Genomic DNA, 15,084 nt, shown 5'->3' with positions numbered 1-15,084 from the left:
TACAAAAGGAAAATTGCAAGGATCACTTGACACGTCTAAAACTCTATATATGAACATGTCACAGCACATGCACATGGTAAACTTCTCTTTAACATCCCATAACATTTAGATTAATGATACAGTTGTAAGGGCAGAACTTCAACATCTCAGAAGTAGATCTGCTCTTATCCAGTGAAGTTCACATTTTAGTCATTTAGCAGACGCTCTTATCCAGAGAGACTTACAGTTAGTGAGTGCATACATTTTTCATCCTGTTGCCAGCGTAGGTTGGTGTTAAGTTGTATATGAAAGACATGGCATCTTCCTCAGGCTGGTGGAAGTGATGCAAACTTCTCCTGCCTTTAACATAGAATATAACTTTATTGTGCATCCAAAGGCGACATTTTGCTATTTACTACACTTCAGAAGATAAAACTACACTATCGTGAAATAACATGTGCAATACACTGTATCTGGCTGACTGTAAAAGACAACTTCATTAGGTGTGATTACCCACCTTCATTGACGAAGGAGGCCACGCATACAGCGTCTGAGGAGTGGGGAAGTTGAGGTTGGGGTCCCACTGGAAACGGTTCACCTCAGGATGCCACTGGATCCCATAGAATGGTGGGAGAAACACAGTCCAAACAACACAGGAGCTCACATTACCTTATGACCAACAAGCTCTCACGGTCTCACGTCAGAATTAGACGTTCAGCCATGTTTCTGAAACGTCAAACTTCAAAGTTGTTCCAAATGTCAAATTTCAAAGTGTTTAAGGTTAAGTTTACGCATCAACTCTGAAATCTTGATGTTAGGCATTAACTCCGAATGGTTAAGGTAAGGGTTACGGTTTGGGATAAGCTAAAAACAAAAATCTCAAAAACAACTTTCTATTGCTGGATTCAAACTTGCAACCTTTGGAATCAGAGGCAGATGCTTACGCCCATCCGCCATTCCCAACACCCTAGATCAGGGTTGCCCAACCCTGTTCCTGGAGAGCTACCCTCCTGTAGGTTTTCACTCCAACCCCAGGTCTTACTAACCTGATTCATCTTATCAACCTGCTAATTATTAGAATCAGGTGTGCTAGATTAGGGTTGGAGCAAAAACCTACAGGACGGTAGCTCTCCAGGAACAGGGTTGGGCAGTCCTGCCCTTGATGCTTAAGCCCATCCGCCATCCCTGTCCACAATGCCCCAGCAAAACCGAAAAATACTTGAAGGTAACAGCGCTCACGGTTGCCCCTAGTGGCAGCTTTCCACATCTCCCGACGTCCTCAGACATGGATGGACATCGAATACTGATTTGTATCACGGGTGAACTGGCTGCTTAAGACAGTGAGCAGACTACACCTTATTTCTTTAGATGTCCTTCCTTGTGAGCCATTAGAGCAATAATATTATTACACTATTATAAAACTATTATAATATTGTAATACTAACAATTAACTTGTACAGCATAGTTGGTACAGATTATGCAGCCCACATTGCTTTATGTAAAAAACTACGTCAATCAATGTATGATCCGTTAAAGGCCCATGGTTGAGACAAAGATGGCACCATTCTTAGCTGTGTTTGTGGACAAGAAATGTTGCATCTTCTCATTTTCCTTGAATGTCTGTAAGTAAAGGCCATAAGCAAGGGAGTTGATAGTCAAAACCAGTCATATTGTATTCAAAAGAGCTGTACGCTTAGAAATATTCATTTGAAGTCCCCTGTAGCTCAGTTGGTAGAGCATGGCGCTTGCAACGCCAGGGTTGTGGGTTCGTTTCCCACGGGGGGCCAGTATGAAAATGTATGCACTCACTAACTGTAAGTCGCTCTGGATAAGATCGTCTGATAATTGACTAAAATGTAATTGCACCTTCATGGTCACTCCATAATGGTGAAGATTCTCTGTCAAAGCTTCCTGGGATAATGCCTTTCTGACATCACTGGGGAACCCCTTGTACATTCGACTGGAATGGGCCTCTGCAGGGAAAGAGACATTCCAATATAGTTTTTTTGTTACAACCATGGGGAGCGAATTCATCAGTCCTAAATGCACTTTATGAAGATGGAAACTGTTTTGCAATGAGTGTTGGGAGTTGTCAAGGTGTAGTTTACCTCAAGAGCTTCACTGAGATTGTGGCATAAAACCACTATTTGTTCTGTCTTGATCACAAGCGTATCTAAACTTGAAGCTTGTATTCCCTGCCCTCCATTGGTGGATTTTAGAATGGGCAGCATGTGGAAGTCTTCAGACCCAGTCCCAAACCGTATCCTTGACCTTATGCCTTGACTCCGGTTTGTCGCCTCCCTCGGGCTCGGGCAGTGGAGGAGATCGTGGGCTATACTCAGCCTTGTCTCAGGGTAGTAGGTTGGTTGTCTGTTGATATCCCTCTGGTGGTATGGGGGCTGTGCTTTGGCAAAGTGGGTGGGGTTAAAACCTGCCTGGTTGGCCCTGTCCAGGGGTATCGACGGCTGGGGCCACAGTGTCTCCCGACCCCCCCCAGCCTCCAGTATCTATGCTGCAATAGTCTATGTGCCAGGGGGCTAGGGTCAGTCCGTTATATCTGGTGTTATTCTCCTGTCTTTTCCGGTGTCCTGTGTGAATTTAAGTATGCTCCCTCTAATTCTCTCTCGCTCTCCTCCCAGAGGACCTGAGTCCTAGGATCATGCCTCAGGACTACCTGGCCTGATGACTCCTTGCTGTCCCCAGTCCACCTGGTCGTGCTGCTGCTCCAGTTTCAACTCTTCTGCCTGCGGCTATGGAACCCTGACCTGTTCACCGGACGTGTTACCTTGTCCCAGACCTGCTGTTTTCAACTCTCTCTACCGCACCTGCTATTTCAACCTCTAAATGCCTGGCTATGAAAAGCCAAGTGACGTTTACTCCTGATGTACTGACCTGTTGCAACCTCTACAACCACTGTGATTATTATTTGACTCTGCTGGTCATCTATGAACGTTTGAACATCTTGGAGGAAAATCTTGCCTTAATGTACTGTTATAATCTCCACCCAGCACAGCCAGAAGGGGACTGGTATACAAAACATTAAGGACACCTGCTCTTTAAATGATAGACTGACCAGGTGAAAGCTATGATCCCTTACTGATGTCACTTGCAACTCAATATTAGGAAGGTGTTCCTAATGTTTGGTATATTCAGTAAACACTCACTGGACAGTTTATTAGGTACACCCATCTACTTTGCCTCCAGAACTTCCTTAAATTATTTTGGGAATCTTACAAGGTGTCGGAATGGGATGTTGGTCCATGCTGAAGTGATGGCATCCGCAGTTGCTACAGATTGGATGGCGGTACATTCAGCCTGTTCCATCTCATCCCAAATACGCTGTATTGGGTTGAGGTCTGGGGACTGCACAGGCCACTCAAGTAAACTGAATTCTCTATCATATTCCAGGCGATGTTTCTCCACTCCTTAATTGTCCAGGGTTGGTGATCGTGTGCCCACTGGAGCTGCTGTTTTTAGCTGATAGGGGTGGAACCCGATGTGGTCGTCTGCTGCAATAGCCCATCCGTGACAAGGATCAACAAGTTGTAACTTCTGAGATGCTGTTCTGCACACCACTGTTGTACTGCGCCGTTATTTTTCTGTTTGTGGCCTACCTGTTAGCTTGCAAGATTCTTGCCATTCTCCTTTGACCTCTCTCATCAACGAGCTGTTTTTGCCCCCACAGGTCTGCCGCTGACTGGATATTTTTGTTTGTTGCACCATTCTTGTAAAACCCTAGACACTGTCGTGCGTGAAAAGCCCAGGAGGGCGGCCATTTCTAGATTCGGCGCGCCTGGCACCGAGGATCATACCATGCTCAACGTCGCTTAAGTCACTTATTTTGCCCATTCTAACGTTCAATCGAACAGTAACTGAATGCCTCGATGCCCGTCTGCCTGCTTTATATATAGTTGATGTCGGATGTTTACATACACTTAGGTTGGAGTCATTAAAACTCGCTTTTCAACCACTCCACACATTTCTTGTTAACAAACTATAGTTTTGGCAAGTCGGTTAGGACATCTACTTTGTGCATGACACAAGTCATTTTTCCAACAATTGTTTACAGACAGATTATTTCACTTATAATTCACTGTATCACAATTCCAGTGGGTCAGAAGTTTACATACACTAAGTTGACTGTGCCTTTAAACAGCTTGGAAAATTCCAGAAAATGATGTAATGGTTTTAGAAGCTTCTGATAGGCTAATTGACATCATTTGAGTCAACTGGAGGTGTACCTGTGGATGTATTTCAAGGCCTACCTTCAAACTCAGTGCCTCTTTGCTTGACATCATGGGAAAATCAAAAGAAATCAGCCAAGACCTCAGAAAATAAATTGTAGACCTCCACAAGTCTGGTTCATCCTTGGGAGCAATTTCCAAATGCCTGAAGGTACCACGTTCATCTGTACGAACAACAGTACGGAAGTATAAACACCATGGGACCACGCAGCCGTCATACCGCTCAGGAAGGAGATGCGTTCTGTCTCCTAGAGATTAACGTACTTCGGTGCGAAAAGTGCAAATCAATCCCAGAACAACAGCAAAGGACCTTGTGAAGATGCTGGAGGAAACAGGTACAAAAGTATCTATATCCACAGTAAAACGAGTCCTATATCGACATAACCTGAAAGGCCGCTCAGCAAGGAAGAAGCCACTGCTCCAAAACCGCCATAAAAAATACAGACTATGGTTTACAACTGTACATGGGGACAAAGCATACTTTTTGGAGAAATGTCCTCTGGTCTGATGAAACAAAAATAGAACTGTTTGGCCATAATGACCATCGTTATGTTTGGAGGAAAAAGGGGGGACTTGCAAGCCGTGGGAACACCATCCCAACCGTGAAGCACAGGGGTGGCAGCATCATGCTGTGGGGGTGCTTTGCTGCAGGTGGGACTGGTGCACTTCACAAAATCTCAAGACATTAGTCAGGAAGTTAAAGCTTGGTCGCAAATGGGTCTTTCAAATGGACAATGACCCAAAGCATACTTCCAAAGTTGTGGCAAAATGGTTTAAGGACAACAAAGTCAAGGTATTGGAGTGGCCATCACAAAGCCCTGACCTCAATCCTATTGAGAATTTGTGGGTAGAACTGAAAAAGCGTGTGCGAGCAAGGAGGCCTACAAACCTGACTCAGATACACCAGCTCTGCCAGGAGGAATGGGCCAAAATTCACCCAACTTATTGTGGGGAAGCTTATGGAAGGCTACCCGAAACGTTTGACCTAAGTTAAACAATTTAAAGGCAATGCTACCAAATACTAATTGAGTATGTAAACTTCTGACCCACTGGGAATGTGATGAAATAAATAAAAGCTGAAATAAATCATTCTCTTTACTATTATTCTGTCATTTCACATTCTTAAAATAAAGTGGTGATCTTAACTGACCTAAGACATGGAATTTTTACTAGGATTAAATGTCAGGAATTCTGAAAAACTGAGTTTAAATGTATTTGGCTAAGGTGTATGTAAACTTCCGACTTCTACTGAGTGTGCATGTATGATGGTGTGTATAGACATTATGGACAGTATATGAATAGAACAAGTCTGTACAGCAGTAGTTATATAGTATGAGTCTTGACTAGAATACAGTATATACACACACATATGAAGTAGAGCTCAGCTACCTGACCCCGATGGGCCCTGACATTATACATCGGGTTAGGGCCGGGTAGGACCTTTTTTTTAATCAATAAATAGGATACGGGCAGGACTCAGGTATCACTAAATTGATCACTAACATTTTGAAGCTTAGCCATTTGTTCGTGCTCTGCTGCGCAGTACGGTCATGTCTTTTTTTTGTATAAATTTTTTTTTACCCCTTTTTCTCCCCAATTTCGTGGTATCCAATTGGTAGTTACAGTCTTGTCCCATCGCTGCAACTCCCGTACGGACTCGGGAGAGGCGAAGGTCGAGAGCCGTGCGTCCTCCGAAACACAACCCAACCAAGCCGCACTGATTCTTGCCCGCTTAACCCGGAAGCCAGCCGCACCAATGTGTCAGAGGAAACACCGTACACCTGGCGACCGTGTCAGCGTGCACTGCGCCCGGGCCGCCACAGGAGTCGCTAGTGCGCGATGGGACAAGAACATCCCTGCTGGACGACGCAAGGCCAATTGTGCGCCGCCCCATGGGTCTCCCGGTCGCGGCTGGCTGCGACAGAGCCTGGACTCGAACCAGGATCTCTAGTGGCACAGCTAGCACTACGATGCAGTGCCTTAGACCACTGCGCCACTCGGGAGGCCCAGTACAGTCATATCTGACTAAGATCATAACATGGTGGCAGATGTGCTTCAACCTCTGCAAATATAAGACAGGAGAGATTATTTCACAGAAAATAATAAGGTTCCTTGAGTTTTGTCGGAATTAGGTGACGAAAAGTAGCTAACAGCTAACTGCTCTCTCATGTCTCTTCATTGAGAAGAGCAGCCCAAGCGGAAGCCATTCCTATGGATACTCACAGACTCTGAGCAGAACGCATGCAGAGCGAGCTGTGCGCAGAGAGCGAGTTACAGACAGTAAATCCATTAGCTGCTCCTCTCCAACGGAGGAAGTTATTTCTGATTTCGGTCATTCCAGGCCTTCAATTTGGCAGAAGCAAATTGTGCCTGGGTAGGGTAGGGCCTGAACCACGACGGCATGGGTAGGGCTCAGGCAAAAATGTCATGCCCGTAAAGGGCTCTAATATGAAGTGGGTAAAACTGTATGTAAACATTATTAAAGTGACCAGTGTTCAATGACTATGTACATAGGGCAGCAGTCTCTAAGGTGCAGGGTTGAAAACCGGGTGGTAGCCAGCTAGTAACAGTGACTAAAGTTCAGGGAAGGGTACTGGGCGGAGGCCGGCTAGTGGTGACTATTTAACAGTCTGGTCGCCTGGAGAAAGAAGCTGTTTTTCAGTCTCTCGGTCCGAGCTTTGATGCACCTGTACTGTCTCTGCCTTCTAGATGGTAGCGGGGTGAAAAGGCCATGGCTTGGGTGGCTGATGTCCTTGATCATCTTCTTGACCTTCCTGTGACACAGGGTACTGTAGATGTCCTGGAGGGCAGGCAGTCAGCCCCCAGTGATGCGTTGTGTTGACCGCACCACCATCTGGAGAGCCCTGCGTTTGCGAACGGTGCAGTTGCCGTACAAGGCCTTGATACAGCCTGACAGGATGCTCTCAATGGTGCACCTGTAGAAGTTTGTGATGCTCTTAGGGGCCAAGACGAATTTCTTCAGCCTCCTGAGGTTGAAGAGGCGCTGTTGCGCCTTCTTCACCACACCGTCTGTGTGGATGGACCATTTCAGGTTGTCAGTGATGTGCATGCCGAGGCACTTGAAGCTTTTCACCCTCTCTTTCATATTGTCATTTACTTCCCAATAAGACAGATTTCTGAAGTTTGACCTCCGAACCATCAGTGATGTCTCAGATCCCTGAAGGGATGTTCAACTGTTCTACGGCTATGGAACCCTGACCTGTTCACCGGATGTGCTACCTTGTCCCGGACCTGATGTTTTTGGCTCTCACTCACTCACCCACCCAGCTGGTCATCTAGGAATGTATGAACATCTTGAAGAACAATCTGGCCTTAATGGCCATGTACTATCTCCACCCGGGCACATCCAGAAGAGGACTGGCCACCCCTCAGAGCCTGGTCCCTCTAGGTTTCTTCCTAGGTTCCTGCCTTTCCAGTGAGTTTTTCCTAGCCACCATGCTTCAACATCTGCATTGCTTGCTGTTACATCTGCCGATGTAAAAAGGGCTTTATAAATACATTTGATTGATGTACAAATAAAAATGATCAAAGATTTTAATGAGTTACAGTTCATATGAGGAAATCAGACAATTGAAATAAATACATTAGGCCCTAATCTATGGATTTCACATGACTAGGAATACAGATATGCATCTGTTGGTCACAGATACCTTAAAATAAATGGGCCTTGGGATCTTGTCACGGTATTTCTGTGCATTAAAATTACCATAGATAAAACACAATTGTGTTCGTTGTCTGTAGCTTATACAGTGAGGGAAAAAAATATTTGATCCCCTGCTGATTTTGTACGTTTGCCCACTGACAAAGAAATGATCAGTCTATAATTTTAATGGTAGGTTTATTTGAACAGTGAGAGACAGAATAACAACAAACAAATCCAGAAAAACGCATGTCAAAAATGTTATAAATTGATTTGCATTTTAATGAGGGAAATAAGTATTTGACCCCCTCTCAATCAGAAAGATTTCTGGCTCCCAGGTGTCTTTTATACAGTTAACGAGCTGAGATTAGGAGCACACTCTTAAAGGGAGTGCTCCTAATCTCAGTTTGTTACCTGTATAAAAGACACCTGTCCACAGAAGCAATCAATCAATCAGATTCCAAACTCTCCACCATAGCCAAGACCAAAGAGCTCTCCAAGGATGTCAGGGACAAGATTGTAGACCTACACAAGGCTGGAATGGGCTACAAGACCATCGCCAAGCAGTTTGGTGAGAAGGTGACAACAGTTGGTGCGATTCATCGCAAATGGAAGAAACAGAAAATGACTGTCAATCTCCCTCGGCCTGGGGCTCCATGCAAGATCTCACCTCGTGGAGTTGCAATGATCATGAGAACGGTGAGGAATCAGCCCAGAACTACACGGGAGGATCTTGTCAATGATCTCAAGGCAGCTGGGACCATAGTCACCAAGAAAACAATTGGTAACACACTACGCCATGAAGGACTGAAATCCTGCAGCGCCCGCAAGGTCCCCCTGCTCAAGAAAGCACATATACATGCCCTACTGAAATTTGCCAATGAACATCTGAATGATTCAGAGGAGAACTGGGTGAAAGTGTTGTGGTCAGATGAGACCAAAATGGAGCTCTTTGGCATCAACTCAACTCAAGGAGGAGGAATGCTGCCTATGACCCCAAGAACACCATCCCCACCGTCAAACATGGAGGTGGAAACATTATGCTTTGGGGGTGTTTTTCTGCTAAGGGGACAGGACAACTTCACCGCATCAAAGGGACGATGGACAGGGCCATGTACCGTCAAATCTTGGGTGAGAACCTCCTTCCCTCAGCCAGGGCATTGAAAATGGGTCGTGGATGGGTATTCCAGCATGACAATGACCCAAAACACACGGCCAAGGCAACAAAGGAGTGGCTCAAGAAGAAGCACATTAAGGTCCTGGAGTGGCCTAGCCAGTCTCCAGACCTTAATCCCATAGGAAAAAAAATATATAACAAATCTGTGGAGGGAGCTGAAGGTTCGAGTTGCCAAACGTCAGCCTCGAAACCTTAATGACTTGGAGAAGATCTGCAAAGCGGAGTGGGACAAAATCCCTCCTGAGATGTGTGCAAACCTGGTGGCCAACTACAAGAAACGTCTCACCTCTGTGATTGCCAACAAGGGTTTTGCCACCAAGTACTTAGTCATGTTTTGCAGAGGGGTCAAATACTTATTTCCCTCATTAAAATGCAAATCAATTTATAACATTTTTGACATGCGTTTTTCTGGATTTTGTTGTTGTTATTCTGTCTCTCACTGTTCAAATAAACCTACCATTAAAATTATAGACTGATCATTTCTTTGTCAGTGGGCAAACGTACAAAATCGGCAGGGGATCAAATATTTTTTTCCCTCACTGTATCTGCCCATACCATAACCTCACAGCCACCGTGGGGCACTCTGTACACAACGTTGACATCAGCAAACTGCTCACCCACACGACGCGATACTTGTGGTTTGCGGTTGTGAGGCCGGTTGGACGTACTGCCAAATTCTCTAAAATGACATTGGAGGCGGCTTATGGTAGAGAAATTAACATTAAATTATCTGGCAACAGCTCTGGTGGACATTCCTGCAGTCAGCATGCCAATTGCACGCTCCCTTAAAACGTGATTCATCTGGCCTTTTATTGTCCCCAGCACAAGGTGCACCTGTGTAATAATCATGCTGTTTATTCAGCTTCTTGATATGCCATACCTGTCAGGTGGATGGATTATCTTGTCAAAGGAGAAATGCTCATTAACAGGGATGTAAACAAATGTATGCACAAAATTTGAGAGAAATAAGCTTTTTGTGCATATGGAAAATGTATTGGATCTTATTTCAGCTCATGAAACATGGGACCAACACTTTACATGTTGCATTTATATTTTTGTTCAGTGTATGACCCACAAAAAGAACTGAATAAAACAGAACCTGATATAATCAGAGACTTCTAGGTGTAGGAGGTTTTGCGGAGGCAGCCATAAAGTTTGGTGTCCAAGTTGATGAGCTGTCTGAGGAAGCCTCTGTTGGGGATCACACCATGGGTGTCCTTCACGGCACAGATGGCATCCACCGGGTCAGGTTCTGTTTCAGCATCAGGTAGGCCAGAATCAGGGTGGCTGAATGGCTCACCCCCACCGCACAGTGCACCAGCACTATACCTGAGGGAAAGGTGGGGGTAGAGGGTAGAAAGAGGGAGGGGGGGAGAGAGAGAACATGGATTTTGCACACTAAGCAGTGTGTTAACTTGCCTCCTTTTAGTGTGACCTTTCAGTGCGTTGCAGCTAGAAATGTCATGTTTGGAAAGGAAACAACTCTTCAATATACATTTCATCATACACTTGGCCATAACACACTTAACATTATACAGGCATTCCCTAGTGTAACAACGTATTACTCTGTAACAAGCTAGTACATACAATGATAGAGTACTTATCACTATTGAACTCACTTTTTTTGCAACGTTCCACTTTGCTGAACACTGAGGGCCCAGTGGATGAATTCAGAGCAGTCTGGAAGTTGACAATCATGTAAAATATACAGGAGTGGTGGGCCTCGATGCCAAGGTACTTGATGTTCGTGCCCTGGTATGTCTCCGCCCAGTCTCGTCATTTACTCTGGTTTGCATCCAAGACATGGGTGACACGATGGTTTGTCAGCTGGGCGACGTTCATAGCACTGTCCCTATGAAAACCACACGTTTCAAGTATAAAAAAACATAATATCGCACAACTATGAAAATACTGTAGATGTTTATACATGTTGAGGACAGGTCTAGAATAAACAAATAAATGCAGTCTACAATGGACAAGTCATTTCCAGGGTTGTGTACAAACTTGAAGTTCTGGACACTGAAGCCTGAAGTTGATGCTAGACCTACATTGGGAACTGTGACCAGATTAACCTATACACTTTCCCGATACAGAACTCTGCTTCAGAGTACACTTTACTTTAGGGCCCTGGCATTTAAAAACTGATTTACAAATCAGCTCCCCTCACTCACACCTCAGCCTTGTCCAAAACATGCCTTGGATTAATCTCTGTGGTTCCCTTGATGTACACAATTCTTGTCCATTTATCTGGACCATATTTTTCAGTGTCAACCAATATAAAAGGAAAAGTAGTGTCACTGCACTTACTGGTCTCCAATTTAAAGTCTGCGCCACACTTCGTCTGCATGGGAGATGATGGCTTTCCCAGTGAAGAGCAGTCATTCCAACTCAAACACTGCCAGCCATGGTGAACTCAGGTCAATCTCCACCTTACGAGGAGGGGGTCTGCCGTTCCAGGACGGGGGAAGTTGAGGTAAAATACATTTGTTTTGCTTTTAAAATATCTGGTAAATCTCTGCTACAATACCTCCGTAGGTTACGTAGAAATCAGTTGGTGGTTTGAAGCCCGGTCCGACAGTTTAGACACTTTTTTGCAGCTGCTGCTGCCGCCTTTCACTGGAACCGGTTTTGGAAAGGGTAGTGTAAATGAGCCCTACTGTATGAAGAATCAGGGCCTGGTTTCCCAAAAGCATCTTAGGGCTAAGTTCATCGTTAGAACCATAGGATCCTATGCTTTTGGGAAACTGGTCCCTTGTCTATCACCATGCAAGGGACACAGACTGCCTACTGTATATCTCCATACTTTAGAGCAGCAAAGTGATTGATTGTTGATTAGTTTCACAGGAATCCTGAAGAGGGATTGAATGAACAGGTGTAGGATTAATAAAGTTGTTCGCTCCAGTGAGTCTTCAAAGCCTTCTGACGCTGTCCCACAAATCAAATTCAGTGAGTGTTCTGATTGTCTCACTATCAGCACCCTTTACTTCATTCAAACCTTTTAATTTTCTCTCTCCCACCTATCATTTGACGAACTCTTGTTAATTGTGAGTGTTTATGGTATTTTTATCATATGACGAACTCTTGTTAATTGTGAGTGTTTATGGCATTTTTTCCTAAAAGACTACAATTGTATGAATACAAAATATTTAAAAAATGTCCTGACATTTAATGCAAGGCCTCAGTTTGAGCTACAGTGGCTTGCAAAAGTATTCACCCCCCTTGGCATTTTTCCTATTTTGTTGCCTTAGAACCTGGAATTAAAATGAATTTTTGGGGGGTTTGTATCATTTGATTTACACAACATGCCTACCACTTTGAAGATGCAGAATATTTTTTCTTGTGAAACAAAATAATTTAAAAAAAGACAAAAAAGCCACTGGGATTTATGCCCATTCTTCAAGGCAAAACTGCTCCAGCTCCTTCAAGTTGGATGGGTTCCGCTGGTGTACAGAAACCTTTAAGTCATACCACAGATTCTCAATTGGATTGAGGTCTGGGCTTTGACTAGGCCATTCCAAGACATTTAAATGGTTCCCCTTAAACCACTCGAGTGTTACTTTAGCAGTATGCTTAGGGTCATTGTCCTACTGGAAGGTGAACCTCCGTCCCAGTCTCAAATCTCTGGAAGACTGAAACAGTTTTTCCTCAAGAATTTCCCTGTATATTTAGCGCCATCCATCATTCTTTCAATTCTGACCAGTTTCCCAGTCCCTGCCAATGAAAAACATCCCCACAGCATAATGCTGCCACCACCATGCTTCACTGTGGGGATGGTGTTCTCACGTTGATGAGAGGTGTTGGGTTTGCGCCAGACATAGCGTTTTCCTTGATGGCCAAAAAGCTCAGTTTTAGTCTCATCTGACCAGAGTACCTTCTTCCATACGTTTGGGGAGTCTCCTACATGCATTTTGGCGAACACCAAACGTGTTTGCTTATTTTTTTCTTTAAGCAATGGCTTTTTTCTGGCCACTGTTCCGTAAAGCCCAGCTCTGTGGAGTATACGGCTTAAAGTGGTCCTATGGACAGATACTCCAATCTCCACTGTGGAGCTTTGCAGCTCCTTCAGGGTTACCTTTGGTCTCTTTGTTGCCTCTCTGATTAATGCCCTCCTTGCCTGGTCCGTGAGTTTTGGTGGGCGGCCCTCTCTTGGCAGGTTTGTTGTGGTGCCATATTCTTTCCATTTTTTAATAATGGATTTAATGGTGTTCCGTGGGATGTTCAAAGTTTCGGTTATTTGTTTTATATTTTGTAACCCAACCCTGATCTGTACTTCTCCACAACTTTTACCCTGACCTGCTTGGTCTTCATGGTGCCGCTTGCTTCGTGGTGCCCCTTGCTTAGTGGTGTTGCAGACTCTGGGGCCTTTCAGAACAGGTGTATATATATACACTGAGATCATGTGACAGATCATGTGACACTTAGATTGTACCCAAGTAGACTTCATTTAACTAATTCTGTGACTTCTGAAGGTAATTGGTTGCACCAGATCTTATTTAGGAGCTTCATAGCAAAGGTGGTGAATACATATGCACGCACCACTTTTCCGTTATTAATTTTTTTGAAACAAGTTTTTTTTTTCATTTCACTTCACCAATTTGGACTATTTTGTGTATGTCCATCATATGAAATCCAAATAAAAATCAATTTAAATTACAGGTTGTAATGCAACAAAATAGGAAAAACGCCAAGGGGGATGAATACTTTTGCAAGGCACTGTATATAAGCAAAGTCATTTCTAAATCAGTCAGGCAAATATTTCCATCTAGTGTTGGAAACATGACATGACCTTGGTCCCTGTATTTGTTACCGGTCTTCTGTTACACACAAATGTCAATCATGAACTAATATGCAATGCTCTCTTTTAACACAAAACAAACCAGCACACGAAAAAAAAAATATATATATATGACAAACATAAGATTTTGTTCCATGCAAAGCTTTAGAGATTGTTTATTTTTTTACGATTTTAAAAAGCACCTGCCGATATTATGGCACTTGTGATTTATAAGAACTGATCACAGTCTAGGAAATTGTTGATCCAACCTCCTCTTCCAATACTTTGACAATGCATCCTTCCTTCAAAATAGTCACTGGTCTGAGACTGGATTGGTCAAACTATGTGGTAGAATGGTCAGAGATTACTCCAAAGGAAGGAAGGACTGGGACAGGATCTAAGGTCAGTTTTCCTTTTCATCCATCTAAAATCTGATCCTAGATCTGCACTTACGGACAATGTCTACCACCAGTCAATGGCAATCGCATTGTGAAGGAGTTGTAGACCAACTACTAAACAGTACATACCAGGGTTGGGATCAATTCCATCTATTCAGAATGTGAATTGAAACTTGCTAAATATTTTCACTGAGCAACTTTTCAATTCATTAACAGAATTTCAATAAATATATTTCATCAACTGCATTGAAAAGCTATTGACCCTACCTTTGTATATACTGAAGGAAAGTGTCAAATAAACAGAATACAGTGTAACATTACCCAGTACCGATTTGGAAGGCTGTGTGTGAATGCACCCTGCTTGCATTCTGCTTGCAATGACAAGTGGGTGAAAATGTTAGGCTGAGTGATAAAGGGGAAATCTCATGGCACTGCCATTGGTTCACATTATGTAAGAAAACATGGTGAATGGAACACTCATGGTAGAAGTGGCCTTTGACCGCAGATCTAGGATCAGATCAGCCTACCCCGAATCCTAACCGAAAATATATCTGACCCTGTATCAGTGATTAAGGGGCAATATCTACCTACTTTGAAAGGAACGTGGTGACACTACATTACACTGGCATAAGTATGACATAACAGATGCTTTAAGCAGTCATGGACACTAACGTCGGGTTATGAAAACTAACCTAACAAAACCATAACTTGATATGTACAACCATTCAATTTGCCATCATGACTACTTTGAAATGGTATCTCTTATGTATGTTTTTATTTTTTACATTTTAGTCATTTAGCAGACGCTCTTATCCAGAGCGACTTACAGTTAGTGAGTGCATACATTTTCA

The sequence above is a fragment of the Coregonus clupeaformis genome, chromosome 16 (assembly GCF_020615455.1).
Source record: "Coregonus clupeaformis isolate EN_2021a chromosome 16, ASM2061545v1, whole genome shotgun sequence".
Lineage (NCBI taxonomy): Eukaryota > Metazoa > Chordata > Actinopteri > Salmoniformes > Salmonidae > Coregonus > Coregonus clupeaformis.
This window is presented reverse-complemented; position numbering follows the sequence as displayed.